Genomic DNA, 6000 nt, shown 5'->3' with positions numbered 1-6000 from the left:
GGACCATTCGCAACCGTCTCCATGAAGCTGGGCTACGTTCCCGCACACCGTAGGCCGTCTTCCGCTCACGCCCCAACATCGTGCAGCCCGCCTCCAGTGGTGTCGCGACAGGCGTGAATGGAAGGACGAATGAAGACGTGTCGTCTTCAGCGATGAGAGTCGCTTCTGCCTTGGTGCCAATGATGGTCGTATGCGTGTTTGGCGCCGTGCAGGTGAGCTCCACAATCAGGACTGCATACGACCGAGGCACACAGGGCCAACACCCGGCAACATGGTGTGGGGAGCGATCTCCTACACTGGCCGTACACCTCTGGTGATCGTCAAGAGGACAATGAATAGTGCACGGTACATCCAAACCGTCATCGAACCCATCGTTCTACCATTCCTAGACCGGCAAGGGAACTTGCTGTTCCAACAGGACAATGCACGTCCGCAGGTATCCCGTGCCACCCAACGTGCTCTAGAAGGTGTAAGTCAACTACCCTAGCCAGCAAGATCTCCGGATCTGTCCCCCATTGAGCATGTTTGGGACTGGATGAAGCGTCGTCTCACGCGGTCTGCACGTCCAGCACGAACGCTGGTCCAACTGAGGCGCCAGGTGGAAATGGCATGGCAAGCCGTTCCACAGGACTACATCCAGCATCTCTACGATCGTCTCCATGGGAGAATAGCAGCCTGCATTGCTGTGAAAGGTGGATATACACTGTACTAGTGCCGACATTGTGCATGCTCTGTTGCCTGTGTCTATGTGCCTTTGGTTCTGTCAGTGTGATCATGTGATGTATCTGACCCCAGGAATGTGTCAATAAAGTTTCCCGTTCCTGGGACAATGAATTCACGGTGTTCTTATTTCAATTTCCAGGAGTGTAGTTTCCGGCTGTGCTGCGTGCGGGCAGTCGGTCGGTTGGCGTGGAGCAAAGAGGAAATCTCCGCGGCGCGTGGTTTGGCCGAGGCCGCTGGCGGCGTCCACGCGCGGTCCGAGTGTGTGGTGCTGTTCCCACTGCTAGAGGTCCGCGGCTCACCGACCCTCTACATGGAAGTTGAGTTTTGACTTAATCTGTTCTCATTGTGTCGTTTGTATTTCGTTGTCGGCTGTTGGGACATTGCCGCGAGCAACAACGTTTGTTTTGAAGCTGACAAATTGTAGCCACCCTCCGGTGGAGTTTAACTGTACTTGGTTATTTTGAACTGAATTGCACCAGCGGAATCTTCTGCCTTGTGGCCGTTAACGTTCCGGTTACCTGCCCTGGAAGTTGATGTAAATTCAGGCAGTGTATTTTCCTCATCGTGTTGTCGCTGTCCAGCACGGTGTGTAGTTTGACAGCTCAATATACTCGTACAACTGGTTGTGGGTGCCAATACCTTCTATGTTGTTCCATTGGACTCCCTGTTGTGTGGTGGTCGGGTGGAGCGGAAGATATCTAGTCGGTGGGTCCGTTCACTGTCTATCTGTTGGATTGCGTCAGATCGACAATGGTTGGGCCGACAGCCTAAGCGAAAGTTGGTGTATGAATTCCAGGCCGACCCTCGGGAACTTCTGAGCGTCGTTGGGTGTACTGCCTTTTCTTGTTTGGGCCTTCAGCCTAATTAAAGAACTGTTTTAAGATGAGGCCTTTTGCCTTTTAAATTTATGATTTTGGTTTGATTGGCTTTCACCCGATTTTAAATTAAAGTGGTCTAGCGTGAGATAGTATGGCACATTCAGCTGGTAATTAAGTTCCAAAAATTAATGCTATGGTTTTTTTTTAATTTTCTAGGCTCTTGTAATGCTTGGTCAAATAAATAAAATTGTATGTTCGAGTGTAACTGATAGCCGCTTATTTTGTCCCTTTCCACAATTTAAACTGCCTGTCCTGTCCTGCGGGTTTAGCACGGCGTCTCAATAAGCATTGTCAATTTTCTTTTCTAGAAATAAAACTACTAATGTTATTTGTTTCAAATTGTTGTATAGCATCCCGAGAACGCTGTATCCCGTAGGCATCCTATTAGCGACGACGGGCAAGACCCCACAGCTGGCGACGAGTCTAGACCCGAACTACGTGCCGACGGCCACGGCCATATTTTTTTGCAGGCGCCTTAATTCTCTCTTGTCTTTACTTTGCAGGGGTGCTCGCTTTGTTTTACCCGTTTCTCGTCGTTTTTGCTAATCAGTGTTTCCTGTTGGGCTTTGCAGAGCATTTCTTTGGTTTGTCATAACTTTCGCCTTGTATATTTTTTGCATTTGTGTCTTCCAGTACGGCCATCCCACCTGTCCCTCCCCTTGCTCAGGCGCCACAGCCCCAAGAGTTAGATGCCACACAGCGAATGCGGATGTTTCAGTTTCAAAAAGTGGTTAAAATGGCTCTGAGCACTGTGGGACTTAACTTCTAAGGTCATCAGTCCCCTATAACTTAGAACAACTTAAACCTAACCTAAGGACATCACACACATCCATGCCCGAGGCAGAATTCGAACCTGCGACCGTAGCAGTCGAGCGGTTCCAGGCTGTAGCGCCTAGAACCGCTCGGCCATCCCGGCCGGCCGTTTCGCTTTCAGACTACCCATATTTCTACACTTCTCAACACCGTGCAGCAGCTACTGGCCAACGCTGTCCGCCCGACGGAACCAGCAACGCCTACTACTGCTGCTATATCTTCTTTTCGCAAATTTTGTGAACAGGACGAGGATTGACTCGAGTGGCTTTCACAGTTTGAGGCGTACGTCATCGCCCACAAGGTACCAGGTACCCTGAAACTTCCCTATCTATTCTAAGCGGTAGCAAGTGCAGTTTTCCGCCTCATTCAAAAACTTTTTCCTCACGCCCCGCCGTGTGAACTGTCAACCCACAGACTGTAGTTGATACTTAACCATTGTCACGTCCAGAAGATCTTATGGACAAATTAGGCGCTTCTAAAATTGATTTGCGATGCGCATATCTTCAAGTACCACTCGATGAAGACTCTCAAAAAGTGTGTGTAGTAAATACTCATTTCGGCTTGTTTAAATATTTGCGTTTGCCTTTGGACAGTGCTTCCGCACCCAGCGTTTTCCACCGGTATTTGGAACAGCTGACTACACAGGTGCCAGACTGGTCAAACTATCTGGACGATATTGTAGTAGCAGGTCGTACACCTGAAGAACATATTGCAAATTTACGTGCTTTGTTTCGTGTGTTATCTGATGCAGGACTAAATTGTAGACTGGACAAGTGTGATTTCTTAAACCAGCGTTGTAGTATCTTGGTCATGTCATAAACAATCAAGGCGTACATCCTCTGCAGTCGCATTTACTAGCCATACGAGACTTGCCAGTTTCCCGTCATATCACAAAATTGCTGTCAGCTTTAGGAAAAATGAACTATTATATTGCACAAATGTTGCACAAATCGCAGCTCCATTGCATCGCTTTCGCCGCAAGGATGTTCCCTTTGTTTGGATAGATGAATGTCAAGTAGCTTTTCAAAAACTTAAAGTTGAATTGCTCAGTGATCGTTGGTTAGTTCACTATGATCCTGAACAACCAATTGTATTGCAAGTTGACGCTTCCTCTTACGGAATCGGTGTAGTGCTTTCGCACAGAATTGGTGATAAAGACAGAGCCATTGCTTTCGCATCAAATGTGTTGTCCAAACATCAGTGTAACTATTCACAAATAGAAAAAGATGCATTGGCTATTGTGTATGGTGTCACCAAATTCCACCACTATTTATATGGCAGAAAGTTACAGATCACAAGCATTTGCAGTCTTTGTTTCATCCGACGAAACCGGTTCCTGTACGAACTACCCAAAAATTGCAAAGATGAGCTTTGTTCTTGTCTTAATATCAGTACGAGATTGTGTACCGTCAGACGGTTGAACATGGTAAGGCGGACGCACTTTCACGCCTTCCGATTTGTACTGACACAGACTTTGACGCTTCTGCTGCATCTTGTTGTTACATCGGTGCTCAGGATCCTGAATTGCTTCATTTGTTTCCGCTGAAGTATAGGCCACGGAAGCTGATCGAAATTTGAACATTTTGCTTAATTATATTCGCACATCTTGGTCTCACTCCTTAAATAGCCTAAAGAATTCTGTAGTGTGGTGATGCTTTGCACGTAGGCACAGCCTTGCTGTACAGGAAGGTGTGATTCTTGTTCAAAATGACAATGGCGAGTCTAGTGTCCTGATTCCTAAAGTTTTGCAAAAAGGAATGTTGCAGTTACTTCACTAAGGACAGTGGGGCATAGTTCGTACGAAACAGTTAGAGCATCGACACTATACTTGGCAGCGCATCGACGCCCAAATGGAACAGATGAGATCACAGTGTCGCGCATGTGCGGAAACCCAGTCCGCTCCGCCACAAAGGTTCTTTACGTGGCCTAAGTCGCAACTGCGATGGCAATGTGTTCACATAGACTTTGGGGGATCTTTTTGCAAAACTCGCTGGTTAATTGTGGTTGACTCATATAGCAAGTTTCCGTTTGCTGTGCCAATGTATCCCAAAACGTCACGTAGCACAATTCAAGTGTTGTGTTAGATTTTTTGCCTACAAGGTTTAACTGAAGTAATAGTGTAAGACAATAGACCTCAGTTCACGTCACACGAATTTCAAACAGTGTGTGAACGGAATGACATACTGTATCTAACCAGTGCACCGTTCCATGCACACTCAGACGGCGATGTCGAACATTTTGTCAGTCAGAGCATTCAAACAGTAGATGGGCAAACTTCGCTCCTTTACACGCCAAGGACCAAGCCCTGCAGCTGTTTCTCGCCTCGTATCGTTCGCACACACGGGACGGACCTTGCCGGCGGAATTGCTTCACGGCCGCTGCCATTGCACACTGGTCCACCCTCCTCAGCATCCGGTGCAGGTCGCAGGTATCGCTACGCGCCGTGTGAGATTGTCTTTTACAGAGTTTTTAGCTGCAGCAGAACGTGGGCACGAGACGAGATCGTCCGTTGAATAGGTGCTTGCACGTATCTTGTTTTAGGTCAGGATGGTTTGCAGCGCTGCCATCTAAATCAGCTACACCTCTATCACGTACACGATGATCTTTCACTCTCTCTTCCCCCAGATTCACCGAGGACAGTGCAGCCACAGCAGCCAGATGGAAACGGAGCGTTTCCTTTCTCCACCCCCGCGTCCTGCCCATGGAGCTGGACCCGCCCTCACTGCAGCTGTCACCACCTTCTTCATCTGGTTCATGGCAGCAGGAGGTGGACGCACACCTTTCTCGTCGTTTTCCGGGAGACGTTTCCGCCAGGGCGCAGGCCGGATGGCGGTGTACGGCTGGAACCTGGTCGTTCCCTGCAGCCACAGCTTCCGGTTCGTCAGAGCGCCCACGCTCCCGCATCCTCCGCCGTTGTCACACTCCATACACGACGACGGTCCGTCGCTTGGGGTTGGGGGGGGGGGGGGGGCGGGGAAGCAGGAACGAAGAGGCGGAGAATGCTGTGAAGAAACGGCGGCCAATGGTGCGCTGAATCGGACCGCGCCACTCCAGCCCCCCCCCCCCCCCCCCCCCCCTTGCAACACCAGCGTATAAACGCAGCTTCTGCTACCCTGGTCGCTCAATATCGGCCAGAGTCTGCAACGTCATTAGTGCTAAGCCGTCAGTGTCAGGTGTTTCCTTGGACTCTGTGTATAGCAAGAACTGTCCTGTTTTCATATCGCCTCTTGCTAGCGACATTTGGTATTGTCACGTATTGTCAGTTTACTTTCCTAGAAATAATACTAAGGTTATTTGTTTGAAGCTTGAATAGAATTACGAGAACGCTGCGACCCGTAGGCACCCTATTAGCGACGAGTGTGCAAGACCCCACAGTAATGTATTGAGAACGGGCTGAGGACAAATGTAATCACGTTGTGGAGGGACATGCGCACCACAGCTATCAGACTCGAATGCGGCTTAGGTTACCAGGCTGACAGCCATATTTTATTACGGTTCTAGAAAAAGCCTGATAGGTCTCGAGAGATGGACACTAGATGTCAATGGAACTCCTTTATTTTCCCAACTTGTTTTAGGTGTGGCGCAT

The sequence above is a fragment of the Schistocerca gregaria genome, chromosome 7, assembly GCF_023897955.1.
Source record: "Schistocerca gregaria isolate iqSchGreg1 chromosome 7, iqSchGreg1.2, whole genome shotgun sequence".
NCBI classification, from domain to species: Eukaryota; Metazoa; Arthropoda; class Insecta; order Orthoptera; family Acrididae; genus Schistocerca; species Schistocerca gregaria.
Note: the sequence above shows the minus strand (reverse complement) of the source record.